At 44.1% G+C, this 18,487-nt stretch overlaps 1 protein-coding gene across 2 annotated transcripts in view; it reads left to right on the plus strand.

The window, feature by feature from the left end:
• Positions 1–18,487, plus strand: part of Tmcc3 (transmembrane and coiled-coil domain family 3) — a 286,150-nt gene that overhangs the window by 1,113 nt on the left and 266,550 nt on the right. The window lies entirely within an intron of this gene.

The raw sequence follows: 18,487 nt of genomic DNA on the forward strand, positions 1-18,487 counted from the left end.
CCAGAGTGAGCCCCCTTTGGGTTGGAATTTGGGGTTGGCTTAGTGGAAGGTATGTATTCACCTATTGGCTTGGTCATCTGGGTGGTTGTTTCCATGATTTCTGCCTCTTACCTAATGGGATATTTCGTTTTTCGGTTTTTTTTTTTTTTTGGTTTTTTTTTTTTTTTTTTTTTTTTTTTTGGTTTTTCGAGACAGGGTTTCTCTGTGTAGCTTTGCGCCTTTCCTGGATCTCGCTCTGTAGACCAGGCTGGCCTCGAACTCACAGAGATCCGCCTGCCTCTGCCTCCCGAGTGCTGGGATTAAAGGCGTGCACCACCACCGCCCGGCTGGGATATTTCAAAGAGAACTCTGATCTGGTTTTTTTTTTAAATTTTTATTTATTTTATTATTTAGTATTTTTGTTTGTTGTTGCTTTTGGAATGGTGCTATTAGGTCGTGTGTGTGTGTGTGTGTGTGTGTGTGTGTGTGTCTGTCTGTGTTGGGGAGTAGAATATTTGGAGGGGATAGAGAGCAAATACAACCAGTTCCAGTGGCCTCTGGAAATCTGTGGGTGAGCTGAGATGGAAATTTACCTGCCTTCACCTTTGGAGCAGATCCAAATCTGCTCAGGTGTTTCTGGGGCAAACAGGATTCCAGCCAGGGTGGCATGCCCAGCTTTGGTGTGGAGCAGCTGGCCTCAGTGGCATTACTTGCTTGAACTCCGAATTCATAGGTCAGTAACTTTTTACTGTCAGTCCCCAGAGCAACTAAGGCGCCCCACAGCTGGGATGGGGTGCAGGCTTGAAGCAGGGTGTTTTTAGAGGAGACAGCGACATCTGGAGATGGAGGGTGTTGGCCAGAGTCTATTAAAATGTGAATTACATACTCCATGTCTTGGGATGAAAGAGATAGGTGTCATCTGGAAATACAAATCCTTTGCCTCTAGTTCCCTTTAAATCAACCTCTGGGGCTAGAACTCAGTCGTCTGCATTTTAAACCCTCCCCCATCGTAAGAGACACATGTGAAGCACCTGCTATGGCCAGGCATAGTTCTAAGCTCTAAGAGCCCAGTGGAGAACAAGATAGCCAAGAGCTTTGTTTCTCTGGAGAGAGAGAAGATATCCTATCAGGATGAAAAAAGTACTGCTTTCATTTTGTGTTCCTGCAGAAGGTGAAGGTGCCTGGGAATGTACCATGGAGAAGTTCTGCAGATGCCCGGTAACTGGGTTTCTCTAAGTGGAAGTACATGGGCTGAATGGCTGTGTCTGTCCGATTTCTAATCCTCAGGACATTGGCAGGAAGAGGAAAGACCTCTGAGAAGGGGTTGATCGTGAGGACAGAGCCCTTACAAATGGTGTTAGTACTCCAAAGGCCCCAGACAATAACCCTCCCCCCCCAACCCCCAGTGAGAACATAGAGGATGAAGGGAGAAGCAGCCTGGGAACCAGAGCAAAGGCCTTCAGCAGACGCTGATCATGCTGGGGAGTCTGGTCTTGGAATTCGCCTGCTTTCAGAACTGTGAGAAATAAATTTCTGTTGTTTGTAAGCTAGCCCGACTGTGGTATTTTGTTGTAGCAACCTGAGTGGACCAGGGCACAAGGCTGGCATGTGCCCAGCCTGTTGCCAGTCACAAACACCAAGAAAACTGTATGGACAAGTAGTCACTTACCTCTCCCCATGAGCTGATGTTTGGTTATTTACTTTTGAATCTGAAATCTTTTGTTTGTTTGTTTGTTTATTCATTAATTAATTAATTTATATGTTTTCTGTGCAAAGCCAGGAGTTTGAAAGCGAAGGCTGCTTTAAATTTCTATTTGTTAGGAGGAGCTGGAAACCAGATGTAGAAAAGGAATTACAATGATAGCTACTATTGAGTGAATGCTCTTCTTGATTCCAGACCTCTACTGTCTCCATTTTCATAACAACCTTTTAAGTTAAAATTGAATAGCCGATACGTTTGCAAGGCATACATGCAACTACTATAAAAAGGTTTACAGTGAAAATCTTCCCTTCTATCAGAGTGTCCAACCAGTGGGTGCCCTCCCAGTGTAACTGATGCAAAGCCGATACTTGTGTCCTTTCCAAAATAATCTGTGTATAGACAGTTACATATTCTTATGTTTTCTTTTTTTATACACAAATGGAAGAATGCAAGTATACTCTTTTGCATCTTGCTTTTTCCTACTGTCTACAAGTTCAGTATTTATAGCTTTTTTAAAAAATAGTTACATAGGCCGAGTGGTGGTGGTGGTGGTGGCGGCAGCGCATGCCTTTAATCCCAACACTCAGGAGACAGAGTCAGGCAGATCTCTCTGAGTTCGAGGCCAGCCTGGTCTACAGAGCAAGATCCAGGACAGGCTCCAAAGCTGCGCAGAGAAACCCTGTCTCGAAAAACAAACAAACAAACAAACAAAAAATAGTTACACACAGGGTGTCTTCACATGGCTACACAGCATTAGCATTGTTTCTGATATTGTTTTAATGCTGCAGTGACTAGTCTTATATACATTCATTTTTGCATGTGTGTAAGACCTTTTATGTATGATTAATTCCTGGTCAAATAACATAAACACTTGTATTTTTACAGGTTAAAAAAATAGGATAGACATCAAAAGCACTGGTTACCTGGGGTTTGAATCTTTGCACTTCTTACAAGTTATGCAAAGAAACCCTCTCTTCGCCTCAGCTGTCTCCTTTGCAAAATATGGAGACTAATAGTAGCTACCTAGGAGGATTATATGAGTAAGTTTAGTTGTATTGCATAACAAGTCACCTCCAAACCTTAGTAGCTTCAAGTCATAACCGTTTTGCTCAGCTCACATCTGTGGGTTGGCTCAGCTCAATGGCTCTACTCATCTGGGCTCGCCCAGGGATCTCTGTTGGAGTTTCCCATGCCTCTGTGGTGGGTCCATTGGTCGGCTGAAGGGTGGATAGTCTAGGGTGACTTTCCATGTCTGATGATTGACAGGCGAGTTGGAATTGGGGGACTTCACTTGGGTGGCAGGTGACCTCTCAGGCTCCAGGAGATGAGTTCAGACTTCTACAAGAGGTGGCCTCAAGGTGTTTGTTATAGCTTGACTAATGGGGGTGTGGCACTTTCCAAACCTCTGCTTGTGTCCACTGGCTGTTCAACAAAGCAAGTCACAGGGCCACACTCAGAATCGGCGTCACAAGGACACAGTGACAGGGTCTCATCACCACCATTTTTTAATAAGATATATTTTGGTCACATTCTTTCCCCTCCCCCAACTCCTCTCCGATCCCCCCACCTCCATACCCACCCGGCTTCATGCTCTCTCCCCAGCCTTTCTAAAACAACACAAAAACAAAATAAAAATCAAAACAAACAAGACAAAAAAATACCAAAAACCAAACAAATGAAACAAAATCCCACCAAACAAACAAACACCCCAGTGAGTCCATGTTGTGTTGGTGAACTACTGGTCACCACCATTTTTACAAACAGCCTTCCACAGAATGGCTCAGCAGATATTTGCACGGTACCTCAGACAATGCTTGGTGTACTTTTAGTGCTATGCAAACTATGTAAAGTTCTTTAATTAAATAGATGACAGCACAATTCTTACCAAATTGCCTCTGTAGAGATTGAACCAATTTACCATCCCGTCAATGCGAGTGGGTCTGTCTCCTGTTTCTCCTTAGGAGCTGCATCTAGCTCTTTTATCCGTGGAGAGACAGACGTTCTTTTTTTTTTTTTTTTTTTTTTTTAAAGATTTATTTATTTATTATGTATACAGTGTTCTGTCTGCATGTATCCCTGCAGGCCAGAAGAGGGAGCCAGATCTCATCACAGATGGTTGTGAGCCACCATGTGGTTGCTGGGAATTGAACTCAGGGTCCTGAGTTCCAGGGCTCTTAACCTCTGAGCCATCTCTCCAGCCTGAGACAGACATTCTTATTCCCGTCTTATAGATAACAGTTGGTGCTCTGACAGGCCAGAGCCGAGCAAGGCCTTGAATGACAGACAGTCTGGTTCCAGAGTGCAGGGCGAGGTCTGCTGCACCAGATTGCCTCCTCCTTCATGTCCATCATTTCTGCTTCCTGTTTGGATCTGAGTGGCTCGTCAGACTTTTGAAGTCCTTGGCAGTGTTTTTGATTTCTACCTGGCCTGCTGGAATCAAAGCGAAGTGTCCCCAAAGACAGTGGGTTCTTTCATGGCTGACAGGGTGGTGCTAAAGGGCCTCTTGCTACTTACCATCTTTTAAGTTGAGGAGCTTGAAGCCGGACCTCGTTTTGTTTATACTTTCTTTGTATTTGCCATATCCTTGTGTTTCAGTTTCTCCGTCACAACCCAGGGATTCCATGCCCCTAAAGAGAAAGATGTGAAGGTGGGATATTTCTCAGTGACTCAGGACTGGATCCGGGGACACTAACTGCCTGGGTTCAGATCCAGTGTGCTAGCCATGAAGTGTCAGTCTGTGGCTAAGGGTTTTCCAGCCTCAGTGGTAAGCTGTGGTAAATACTTAAGTGTTGAATATTATGTTGCAAATCCCCTTCACTTCCGTCAGCTCTGTTCTGTGTCACACCTGCTTTGCCCCAAACCTGTTTCTACATTCCTAGATATGCCAAGTAATAAGAATAGCTAATGTTGCAGGGCGGTGGTGGCGCACACCTTTAATCCCAGCACTTGGGAGGCAGAGCCAGGCAGACCTCTGTGAGTTCGAGGCCAGCCTGGTCTACAGAGTGAGATCTAGGACAGGAACCAAAACTACACAGAGAAACCCTGTCTAGAAACGCCCCCCCTCCCCAAAAAAAAGCTAATGTTTGCAGGACTGTTATACCAATCACTCAACGTGTAACTAATCACTTAATTCTCACAACAAAACTGTGAACTAGGTGCTATTCTGTTCTCGTTTCCAGACGAGGAAGCCAGCTTTTGGACAGCTAAGTAGTTTGCCTAGCACGCTCGGGCTAGTAAATGATGCAACCGGGATGCAAAGGAAGCGTTTTGGCACCGGAAGTCTGTGCTCTTAATGTTTACGCTACAAGAAAACCCTGTGCTGGATGCTCAGTGACAGGAGTTGAGTCCCGTGCTCCAGGGAAGCTGCTGGGGAACTCACAGGCAGCCCCCATCCTTGGCAACAGTTGGATGCAGCCAGCTGTGATGTAGACGGAAAGTCACGGCACGCAGAAAATATAAAATTCCAGTCTCTTTGCCAAAAGCCTTTCCAGTTCAATCACCGCAATTCTAGCAAGATCTCAGCTGTTGTGCGTCCCGTGCCACTGAGGCGAGACACTATTGAAAAAAATGGATGGGGCGTTTTTTAATTTCTTTTTTTTTAAATGTGAAAAAAACCAATCTGGCTAGCATCGAGTCTTGCCACCTCTTGTTTCTGTCAACGAGCCACCCTGGTGGCCTGTCACTCTATTGACCAGAGCAGCAGGTGTATAAAATACAAATGCGGATACAATCTGACTTTCTGAATTTAAAACTGTGTGTGCGCGGGAGCTGAAGGAAGAAGTCGAGGAGGCCATTTCATAGGCGTTGTTTCATGCAGGCCAGATTTCAGGCGATAACGCGCATCACACACCCAGAGCTGAGACTTGTTCCCTCGTTACATTCCTGGAGTTTGTCCTGAGTGAACAGCTCTGCGGGGTCCCCTATCTCATGGAGCTAGCCGTTTCTCCAAGAGCCAAACAGTATTCTCTCTTGCGTATGCTGCTGTGAAGAGAGTATGCAGTGCTGGGGCACTCAGTGGGAGCTGTTTGCTTAGTCAGGGTAGTTCCTGAAATCCCTTCAGAATGAGGCTGACAACCAGCTGAGACTTGCAGGAAAATCCTATGCGGGTAGCGTGCACAGCCCGTGCAAAAAGGGGAGAGAGACCGCACGTTTTAAAGAGCGAGCAGCATCAGAGTGGGCAGATAGATCGGCAGGATGAATACAAGGAGGTAAGGGCAAGAATTGAGACTGGGAAAGTGGGAGGGACCTGGTGGGGGGGGATGTGATGCAAGACATGCTGAGAAGTGACCTTAGGGCAAGGAAAAGCCATTGAGAGGGTCTCGGCAGATTTTTGTGAATTACGTATTTGCTTCAAAAAGTTTCTTGGAGTCGGATGGTGGTGGCACACGCCTTTAATCCCGGGACTCGGGAGGCAGAGGCAAGTGGATCTCTGTGAGTTTGAGGCCAGCCTGGGCTACAGAGTGAGTTCCAGGACAGGCGCCAAAGCTACACAGAGAAACCCTGTCTCGAAAAACCAAAAAATAAAAAATAAAATAAAATAAAAAATAAAAAAAAATTTTCTTTGGTTGCTAGATAAAGAGTGGACTTGGGCTTGGGGCAGAGTGGAGCTGAGATGAGTGCTTAGGAGTTGTTATGGACGTCTGTGTCACCTGCACACGGGAGGTGGTGAAGAGGTCCATCCTGGTCAAGATGCTGGCCGTGGAATGAGGAGGCTCGGTGACTTATAGGACATTGAAAACCAGGGGAGGGATGCAGAGCGACGGTCTCCCCGGCTTCTTACTTGGCTGAAGTGGGTGCATGGCGGTGTTGTGAGCAGAGAAAACAAAGGGGTTAGACGTGGGCGGATGGCTTGGAGTTTGAGAAACCTTCAAAGCCATTGCTCGTGGCCAGGTGGGTATGGAGGTGTGCAGCTTGGGAGAGTTTTACTAAAGATGATGGTTGAAGCCATTGGGGTATAGAACCCTGTACAGAGGATGTACTTGTAAACAGTGGCTCCCAGAATCTGTTGCCCATTAAAAACCCTTTGTGGAGAAATGCAGATTTTTAGGCAATGCCTCCTGAATTGCTGATTCAGCAGAACCATAGCCAGATACCGGGAGCGACAGTACCCAGCAAAGATAACACTGTGTCCAATCTACAACCCAGCCAGTTTGTGCTTAGGTTTAGAACCGAAAACACCTCTGGCAGGCCTAGCCTATACTTAAAAAGAGATGGCAGCAAAACGGAGTTTTAATGTGTGGAAAAAGGCATAAGAAAAATATATTGACATTGGAATGCTTGCTCTGACTTAAAAATAAACATACCAAGAGCAGACCCAGGCTTGTCCAGATGGCACCCAATGCAGTGGCCGCTGCAGCAGACTCCTGAGACTCTGGTGATAGGTGCAAACCAGGCTAAAATATCTCTTCCCAGAAATCTAGAAATGTTACACTGATTGGGATTTATAAATGAGGTCCCCAGTGCCTGCCACGGGGACCGCCACCCGTGCCTCAGTGGGATCTGTGGGACTGTGAGAATTAAGCGTGACTTCAAACAGTGTGGCACATCACATGTCTGTCTGCCGCTAGGCTTTCAGGATCACAGCAACTACAGCCAGGCCCGTGGTGCCCAGCCCCGAGCATCCAGGGCTGGTCTACACTAAGGTCACAGAAGGAAACCAAGTAATTCTGGAAGAAAAGCCCACACAGGATGAGAGCTGGGAACACACAAGGAAATAACAAGACTGGTTAAAGATTAATGTGGATACGGCCAGGAGTGGGGCCAGGGAGACAGTGTAGGGGCTCAGTGAGCAAAGACGGAAAACAGCATCCAGGCCAGTACTTCATTCTCTCTCTCTGCCCGGTTCGGCTTCTCTCGGCAGCTAGTCCTCACCTATACAGCACCTCAGGTCAAGGCAGCAGGCGAGCGAGCGCCGGTCTCTGCTCTTCTTACCTTTTATTGTTTCTCGAACTCCCCTTCCTTCCCCCTCCTTCCTCGTCTTTCTACTCCCCTCCTCCCCCCCCCCTCCTCCTCCTCTTTTTCTTTTCCAATACTCTTTCCTCTTACCGATACATCTCCTGAAGTTCAGAGGCTGACGTGGTTTATGACCTTGGGGCGCATGTCTCTATCATTTCTTCTTAGTCCACTGTTAACCGAAACTTGAACACACCCCCAAGTTTTCTTTGCCTCAATCACTGCCATTCCTGTGTGTGTCTCCCGACTCCATTTCCCGTCTAGGAACCCGCTACAAATTTCTAGCCTCACCACGAGTGCTCGCTTCCTTTCTTTTCCTTCCCATTCCTACCCACAATAATGAACATATTGGAATAAACAGTTCTAGGAGGTCCTTTTTCTCCCTACAACAACTGATACTCACCCAGTGTCTGCCTTGCCATCGTCAGCGACTGTGTTACCAGAGGGGTTAAACTGCTGAATTAAGACTGTTGCTGCGGACCCTACACAGTCCACAGCAATGGACTGGAGATGGAACCCGGTGCCCGGGACGCCAATCCGATAGAAGAACACACCACAACTGTACTACAGCCTAGTCGTTCCTGGACTCTGTACACTCCTCCACTGAAAGAAGAGCAGCAACTTCCAAAGAACAGCTCCACTGCCTACAAGAAAAAAGTCTTAATAAACAGTATGACTCCAGATGGGCAAGACCCAACCCAAAAACAGAAGTCACATGACCACCCAAAGCAATATGTCTCCTCCAAAAAGTACCAATTCCATCATCATGTCACCCCAATGAAAATGACTTAGAGGAAATTAGAGGTGCAGAATTCAAAAGAATGAATGTAGATATAGTCAAACAACTCAATCAGGAGATACATTTTTCTAGAAGAACAAAAGCCACTGGAAGGGAATAAAGAAGCCAATTCATAATATGAAGTTAGGATTCAATAAAGATGTAGAAATACTGAAGAAAACTCAAACCAAGATGATGAAAATGTAAAACACAGTAGGGCAAATAAAAAATTCAGCGGAAGCCGGGTAGCGGTGGTGCATGCCTTTAACCCTAGCACTTGGGAGGCAGAGGCAGGTGGATCTCTGTGAGATCGAGGCCAGCCTGATCTACAGAGTGAGATCCAGAACAGGCTCCAAAACTACACAGAGAAACCCTGTCTCGAAAAACAAACAAAATCAGTGGAAAGCCTCACCAATAATGGTCTGCATGGAAGACAGAACATCAGGATGTGAAGATGAAATAGAGAAATTGGATCATTCAGTCAAGGTCAATGACAATTCTTTTTTAAATGTAGCAATGAAACATGTAAGAACTTTAGGGTACCATAAAAAGCTAAAAATTACTAATGGAAGGCACAGAAAACATTTTTAGTAAAATCGTAGAAAAACTTTCATCCTAGGAAAGAGAAATGTACCAGACATAAGAAACACAGAGAACCTCAGACAGACAGAACCAGGAAAGAAACTCCCCACACCATATTCCAGTTAAAACATGTTAACAGTGAGGCAGAGCAGAGGAAGTATGTTGTAAGCTGCAAGAGAGATGGGTCAGGTCACACGTAAAGGCGGGTCCATCAGAGTAACTGCTGCTTTTTTTCGAAGTCTTAGAAGCAAGAATAGTTTAGAACGATGCATTTCAAATTCTGAACGGTCACAACTGCCAACTCAGTCTCATATAACTGCAAAAATCATCTGTCATAAGTGAAGGCGAAAGAAAAACTTTCCATGAGAAGAGCAGGCTAAAGGCTATGACCATGGAGCCATCATCCCTGCAGGGGATATTGGAGGGAACATCCTGGACCAGAGAGAAAGATGCATACACCAACGGACTACAGGAGGCACATAAGCTAAAACATGAAGCAAAAGAAGAATAAGAAATCAACAGAATTATAGGAATCAACACACACCTTTTAGTAATAACTGATATTAGTGGTCTCACTTCACTCAAAAGACATAGACCAGCAGTGGGCTTGACTGGGAAGCAGAATCATTTTTGCTGCCTGTGAGAAATACATCTCACCATCCAAGATGAACACTATCTTAATGTGGAAAACATATCCCAAGCAAATGGAACCATAAAACAAGCAGGTGTTGCTATTCTAATATCTGTACTGCCCACACTGTTTCCTCTGCATCTCCTGGTGTCTCTGCCCTTCTTCTTCCCAGAGTCCTCTGTGCCTGGAAATCCTGCCTAGCTCTTGGCCATTTCGTTTTTTATTAAACCAATCAGAAGGACACATTTTCACAGTGTACAAAAAGATTATTCCACAACAAATAGCTAACGAAATAGACCTCAAACCAAACATAGTCAGAAGAGATCAAGAGGGTCACTTCATGTTGATCAAGGAGACAGTCCATCAAGAGGAAATTACAATTCTAAATGCACATGCAGCAAACCCAGGCTCATCTAATTTCATTTAAAATAGTACTAGATTTAGCCGGACATAGTGGCATACACCTTTAATCCCAGGCAGGTGGATCTCCATGAGTTTGAGGCCAGCTTAGTCTACATAGTGAGTTCTAAGACAGTCAGAGCTACATAATGAGACCCTGTCTCAAGAAAGACAAAACCAAGACAAAAACAAAACAAAAATAAATAAAATAGCACTGGATTTAAAGTCGCAGGTTAACTTCAACATAGTGATTTCAGAACTCAATATTAATATTAGATCAACTGGACAAAAATTTAGCAAAAAAGTATTAGAACTAGGTGCTGGAAAGATGGCTCAGCAGTTAAGACTACTTGTTACCCTTGTAGAGGACTGAGATTTGATTCCTAGTACCCACATCGTGGCTCATAATCATTCATAACTGTATTCCAGGGAGCTGACGTGCTCTTCTGTGGGCACCAGGCATATATGTGATGCACACACATACATTCAGGAAAAGCATTCATACATGTAAAATAAAATCAATCTAATTTTTTTTTAAAGTATTAGAACTAAATGAAATGATAGATCAAATGGATCTAGCAAACATCTATAAAAACATGGAACACCAAAGAATACCCCTTCTTCTCAGCAGCCCACGAAACCTTCTCCAAAACATATCACAGATTCGGGCACAAAGCAAGTCTCAACAGACATAGAAACAAATCTGGGAAATGACCCCATTCACATTAGCTTAAAGTGAAATACCTTGGAATAAGCCTAAACAAGGAAGTGAAAGATGTATACAGTGGAAACTTTAAGATACTAAAGGGAGAAAATGTAAAGGATGCCAGAAGATGGCAAGACTCCCATGCTCATGGATGGTTAGGGTTAATGTTGTGAACACAGTCATCTCATCAAAAGCGATCCTTATAAAAATTCCAACACCATTTCTCACATAAATTCAACAAACAATTTTAAAATTCACGTGGGAGTACACAAGACCGTGGAGAGTAAGAAACAATTCCAAACAATAAATTCACTGCTAGAGATAGCACCAAACCCGATTTCAAGTTATACTACAGAGCCCATAGTAATAGACGCAGCATGGCACAAAATCAGGCACATGGGTCAGAGGAATAAAATTCGGCCACTTGAGTTTCGACAAAGATGACAGAAATATACATTGGCGAGAGGATAGCGTCTTCCACATGTAGTGCTGGGAGAAGCGGGTATTGAATGAGACTTGATCCTTTTCTCTCACCCTGTACACAAATCAATTCTAAAGGAATCAAAGCCCTCAGTGTTAGATCAGAAACCTTGAGAGGAAAGAGTAGGGCGTGTACTTTAGGACATAGTCTCGGGGAGGGCCTTTCTGAATAGACCCCAAGCATGCAGGGGAAAAGATCAGCAGCTAACCCTGGGACATCTTGAAATTAAAAAGCTTCTGCGGGACAAAGGACACTGTTGGCTGACTGAGAAGAAAGTCTGTAGAGTGGGAGGTGTGTAACTGACCAAGACTTCGTGTCTAGAACGCACAAAAATCTTTTTGAAAAAACTAAACATTAAGAAAGCGAACAACCCAAACTGGCTATGAAAGCAGACCGAGAATTTTCAAAAGAAGTACAAGTGGCTAAGAAATTATTTTTAGAAGTGTCCACATCCGTAGTCATCAGGGAAATGCAGATTAAAACTGCTTTGAGATTTCCTTCTCCCCAGTCAGAATGGCTAAGATCAGGAGATTAATGACCACCAGTGTGAGGATGTGGGGAAAAGGGAACACTTACCTGCTGTTTGTGGGAGTGCAAGCTAGTGCAGCCACTATGGAAATCAGCACTGTAAGTTGAAAATAGAATCGCCACATTACCCAGTCTTTATACCTCTGGGCGAATACTCACAGAGTACTTGAGCTCATACTGTAGTGATAGCTGGGCCTCCATGCTCTTCGCTGCCTTATTCACAATAGTTAAGAAATAGAAGCCTAGACGTCCATTAAGTGATGAATGGGTAATGGAAATGTGATACCCACACGCAATGGGAATATCATTCAACTGTAAAGAAAACTGAAATGTGCAGGGAAATGGATGGAGTTGGGAAAAATTACGCCGAGGGAATTTACCCAGACTCAGAATGACAGATGGCACATGTTCCTCTACTTGTGGCTCCTACCTTGAATCTTCAGATCTGTGTGTGTACTGAGAATACCTGTAGAAGTCCGGAAACTAGAAAAGAGTAGATATTTGGGGGGGGGGGGGTAGTAGAACCGGTGGTATGAGGGGGAAAGAGGAAATAATGGGGGAGGGGCTTAAATGGGGAGGGAAATGAGAGGGTGTGGCAGAGGAGGAGGTGGGGAGAGGGATAATTAACACTAAAGATGATTTGAAGAAACCATATGGAAGCCTACTATTGTATAAGAGTACTAAAAGATATAATAACGAAGAGTTTAAATGGGGGTAGCCTACTTAGAAGCTTCCTCCCAGAAGCCCTAGTTTATTAAATTAAAAAAAAAATCCTAGTACTGGATGTGGAATATGTCCCTTCTAATTTTTTCCTCTGAGTGGGGATCCCAGACCTTCATACCCCCAAACAGTACAGTCCATTGCTATTGTTCCTGGTTGCCCACCAAAACTTTATGGTAAGACCCAGTTGCCAAAGATACCACAACTTTGACCACGGGATGTAGAGAGGTCAAGCTGGTGAGCTTTCATAGTACTAGAAAGTGCTGTGCAGGCTGCTGGGGTCGAAGTCATCAATAGTCATACCCAGCTGTGACCCCTGCAAGCCACAGTCATGAATCGCCCACCAAGATATATCGGTTAGTGCAACAGTGCCATGGTGGTTGTGGGGGTAAACAACGACTTTCTGGTTAGATTTAGGGCTCATTCCACAGGAGCGACTCATGCCTGATTCTCAAAACCTGACCCAAACTTGTGACTTCAAAGATCATAGGCCAAGGAGAGAACGTACTACTACTGCCGATTTGCTAAATCTTTGTGTTTATACCCATCGATCATTGCAGCTCTGAGCCCTCATCAGAAAAGCTGCTGTTTGTCATGGGCTGTGGTTAATGCAGAGACCCACAACTAGTCAAAGTACACTGAATCAGAGACTGGGAGAGCTGAGTCTTAAATGGAGCATCTATCACACACACACACACACACACACACACACACACACACACACACACACACACACACACTAGGGCTCAGGAAATATCACAAGAGGGGACAGAAAGACTGTAGGGGCCAGAAGTCAGGGAAGACCGCTGTGAAACTGTCTTGAGGATGAAATAGGGTCATGGTGCTCATGAACTTGCAGCAGCTGTGATCAGCTGCTGAAGACCCCCACGGGACGAGGCTCCACCCTTAGCTAAGGAGCTTTTGGCGGTGATGGTTGCTGGATGAAGGAGAGTCATTTTTCCTTCAAGGATGTGATCCCCAGTAGGTTGTCGGTGCTTGAGTGGATGGCCCTATGCCGGAGCACACAGGGGCAGCCCTAATTGGATTTAGTGGGGGGAGAAGAGAAGAAGGAGAAGAAGGGGAAGGAAGAACAGGAGGAGGAAGAGGAAGAGGAGGAGGAGGAGGAAGAGGAGGAGGAGACATGAAGTTGGGAGAGGTGTGTATTGGGAGTAGATTTCAAGAGTTGGAGTGGGGAGTAGATACGATCAAAATACCCCAAATGTATCAATGGGATTCTCAAAGAATAAATATAGTATGAAAATACTGAGACAAGCAGAGGTATTTTTATAAAATATGATACACTCCACCATAAAAAGGAGAGAGAAGGTGTACCTGAATACAAATAGATCTCCAACAAGGCACAAAAGATTACAAACTATAATCATGTTTCTGTCAAATTCTAAGATAGGAAACACTAATGTATATCTATTGAAATAAAACTGATGGGTACAGGGGGTTGACTGGGAAGAGGAATGAGAGAGCCTTATAGAATGGTGGAAATGGATTCCTTCTTGGTAAGTGCGGCCTCTGTGGGTGTATATACTGATTGACACAAATTGACATTGAACCATATAGTTGAGATCTATGCGTGTCACTGTGTAAATTATATTTCAATAGAAGATCCTAAAACAGGTAACTAGTATCCATGGAGATCTCTGAGTACCTTCTATCAGAGGCAGCCACTACTCAGAATTTAGCATATCTATGTACTCAAGTCTTTATGATGTGTGTGTGTGTGTGTGTGTGTGTGTGTGTGTGTGTGTGTGTGTGTATTCTTGAATCTCTTAGCTTCCTGAATAGCTGGGATCATAACTAAGTACCACCTTGCCTGCCTAGCCACATTTTTTAAAATTAAAACACTTAAACACACTTATTAACGAATGAAGTATATATTGTGACATTGACTCATTTTAAGTATATAGTTCACTGAATCCAAACCAGATTTGTGTACTATTATTTTGCATATCTGTCTTTAAACTTTATATGTACCACAACATATACATTACATACACAAAATCTTGTAAATGTGCATATCCTTTTATAATTAGAATATTTTGTTCAGCATCGTATATGGAAGAGTCTTCCAGCTGACGCCAGGAGCTGGCCATGCATCTCTAGAGCTGAGTCTGTTCATATAATGGAATACTGTGTGATGCCGTGTACTTAGGGAATTTCAAACATTGGTGTTATGAATTTATGTATCTATCTACTTGTATGTCAATGATGAGACATTGGGGCAGAGGTGTTAGGATGAGCATGTTGTTAGTGCCACAAGATGCTGCTGCACTTTGCCCCAAAGAGTCTTGCCAGAAGAGCGTAGATGGGCTACCTTTTCACTAACACTCAATACTGTCAGACCTTAAAGCTTTTGCAAGTATGAGGGACACGGAATGTTATCTCATTACGGTGAATTTGTGACTCCGATTACTAGTGCGATCGGTCATATTTGAATATACTTGTCGGCCATTTGAGTTTTTTCCCATGCTGGTTTCTCTTTGTGGGTTGTCTTTCTTTTTCTTACTAAGCTGCAATGCACTGAGTCTTAACTGGTGACTCCCTTGAGGGTCGCATATGGGACATCCTGCCTATGTGATATTTCCATTTCCATTCATAACAGTAGCAAATTTACAGTTACAAAATAGCAGCAAAAGTAATTTCATAGTTGGGGGTCATCACACCCGAGGAACCACATTAAAGGGTCGAGGCATATTAGGAAGGTTGAGAACCACTGCACTGTGGTATTTGAGGCTTCCAGGGCATTAGTTTGGCACATGTTTTCTCTTACAAGGGACCTCCCCATGCCCTCAGACTGAAGAGACTCACCCATATGTATCCCAATGAAAGTTTAGTTTTCAAAATTATTAATTACTGTTAGTATCATTGTAAGTATGCGTGTGTGATGGATGTGTTTGAGTGTGGGCATGCACATGCCAGGGTGTGCATGCCGACATCAGAGGAAGACTCGGGCGAGTCCCTTCTCTTTCCAGTGTGGGTTCTGGAGATCAAACTCAGGCTGGCAGGACCGTGTGACAGGTGCTTTCATGTGCTAAGCTTAAATTTTGACTTTAATCTTTAGGTCATTAATCCTCCTGGAATTAAAGCTGATATATTAAATGAGGCAGTTATAGCCAGTTATTCAACAGCGCTTGAAATAATGTGCAATGCCACCCTTCTTATATAGCAGACTTCTGTACATGGATAGATGTGTGGGCTCTTCATTCAGGGTTTGATGGTAACTTTACAGTCAGTCTTGCTATTGGATTGTCAGCTCTGCCTTTCTTCTGAGTTAAATGTTCGTGGATGTGTCTCGTTCCTATTGCAATGGTCAGCAGCCCCTTGATAGGAACTCAGTAATATCCCGTGAAGGGATCGCAGTTGAGGCCAGCTGCAGAGATCGGTCAGCAGCTCCTTGGCAGGTGGGCTGGAACTTTGCTAGGTGAGAAGAGCATTTGGAAGCATTCTCTCTTTCATGAGTCTGTCTTTTCTTGTCCCTCCTTGGCCAGAACAGAATCTCGAAGGAATCCTTAGTAAGCTCCACAGCTGCTCTGCAGTGTGGACACAAGCTGGCAAGCATAGGTAAGAGAGAGATGGGGGGCTGCCCTTGTGAATTGCCGTTATTCAGAAGCCAATCACAGCCTATGGACAGTTCTGTGCAGTCTTTTTAGAATGTGGCCAGTATCGGGGCCCTTAAGCCCTGGTGATAGGCGGAGACTAGTCTGAATTTAGCTTTACTTACTTTCCATGTATTTGAACATCTTTATTTTGTAAATAGTGTTGCATTAAAATAGATTTCTTTCTGTAGCTCGTTTCTTGTGTGTTTTGTTACTACCGAAAAAGGAACCTCTGTTGACTTCAGGCTTGAAATGTACAGTTCATAGTGTTAATACCTATGCATATATTTTGCATATACCTATAAATACTTAATTGACTTTTCAAAACCAGCTTTCTCCCTCATTTCAGAAGAAGAAAATCTTTTCAATTAATTCATTCTTGAAAGGCTGGGTTGAGTTAGGGCTAGGTCGGTCAAAATGCATGATCCCTAAGCTGTGAAAATCCAGAGTTCAGCGAGGAACAGACTTCTAAACATAGTTACCAATGTGGTATTACTGCCCTGGCAGAATTTGGCCTAGAGAACATCAGTGATGAGGGCCAGGGAGATTTAGAAAGCTGATTATTTTTTCCAGTGATGGGAACCGAACCCAGGGCTTCTCCACATGTGCTAGGCAAGTGCTTTACCACCATGCTATGTCTCTAGCCTTAGGGAGATGATTTCAAGGAGGAAGCAACCCCTGAGCATACCCTTTTGGATCCTGTTTCTTCTCTCAAGCTTAGCCTTGACCTTCCTCTGTCCTTATCAAATAGCATACCTTCCTGCTTCTTATGATTGACACTCATGAATTACTACTCATTGTATACATTCTTGAGTTCTTTGCTTATTAATGGCTTCTCGTCCACAGCTTCTTCCCGTCACTGCATTTGGGTGTGGTACTGGGGACTTAAATCCCAGGCCTTATCCATGCTAGGCAGGCATTCTCCCACTGAACAATATCTACCGCCCTCCTTATTTTATTTTTTATTTTGAAACTGAGTTCTCTGGGCTAGTCTTGAATTCACTGCCTTGAACATTTTTTTTAAAGATTTATTTTTATTTATATGTATATGTGTATTATTATGTCTGTATGTGTGTGGTGAGTATAAATTACATGTTTGCATGTGCCCTTGGAAGCCAGAAGAAGATGCTGGATCCCCCAAAACTGGAGTTATAGGTAGTTATGAGTGGGTGCTGGGAACTGAGCTCAGGTCCTCTGGAAGGGCAGCAAGTATTGTTAACCACTCTGCTGTCTCTCCAGCCCCACTTTGAACTTTTGAATTCTTTGCCTTAGCCTCCCGACTGCAGGCATGTACCAGCATTCCTGGCTAAAACAATTTTTTAATTAAAAAAATGTAGACAGTTTTATTGAGAAATGATTTTGTATTATTGCCTCATTTTAAGTATCTAGTTCACTGAGTCCAAATTAAATTCGAAGGAGTGGCATTCATCCCATTTTCTCAGGGAGAGTCCAAGCTCAGAAAGATGAAGTCGACTCACACACTACCACTCACTGGCCCCTAGCAGAGCTGGAACGCAGACTGTGTGGTGTAATGGCTGGGTGAAGTGTATTCAGATTTCAGTGGAGGAAATAAACCCACGGTGTTCTTCAGTGTGAGGGTGCTTTGTTTATTCCCCTGAGACCTAAAGACTAGTTATGCAACTAGAAAGTGCCATTCAAGAAGGGTTAGGTACTTCAATAGAAAGAGGTGTGAGCTGTGTGCAATTGGAAATCTGAGTAGACTCTGTTGAACCAATAGTCAGTGCGTGTGATCCAGCCTCACATGAGCAGGGGTCTCGGCAGCTGGTAAATAATAAGCCACGCTGGCTATTTTCCTTATACTTATGCTGCTTGTTCGGATTTCCAGGGAATTTACAAACACGAATTTCCTGCAGGAGACGATATCATTTCTATCCCCAAGCAAGCTGTGACGTAGAGTCGTCGGGAGGGCAGTTTGGGAGAGGGAGGCGCCCCCTCTGTCGCATCCAAATTACAGGGCTGGCAATGTCCTGACAATTGAATTAGCCGACTGGTGCAACAACAGAAAATTCTTTATAATTTGTGTTGCCTTCAGAGATGGCAGAAATTAGTCTTCTGGTAATGGCCCGGAACTGCCTGGACGCGAACGGGCCGCCCTCTGCCCCGTCTGCTGTGAATTATGGTTCATTCACTGCTTTTGTGGTTTTTGATTATTGATGTTGGGGAACAGAGCTGGTGATATTTGTTGACAGTGTAAAACTATCCATTTCTTAATGAAAGGGAAGCTTAGCCAGGGCTGTGCCGAGGGCCCTGCTGGATTAGTATGCTTGGCTGCCTATCTTTATGCAACCAGCATTCTAATAATGAAACTGGACATGCAGAAGAAGCCCTTTCCTACCCCCCCCCCCAACAGAAATGTTTACTAGAATCCCAAAGAATAAGAATAGCTTCCTTTGTAAT

Source organism: Peromyscus maniculatus, chromosome 18 (genome assembly GCF_049852395.1).
Source record: "Peromyscus maniculatus bairdii isolate BWxNUB_F1_BW_parent chromosome 18, HU_Pman_BW_mat_3.1, whole genome shotgun sequence".
Classification (NCBI taxonomy): Eukaryota; Metazoa; Chordata; class Mammalia; order Rodentia; family Cricetidae; genus Peromyscus; species Peromyscus maniculatus.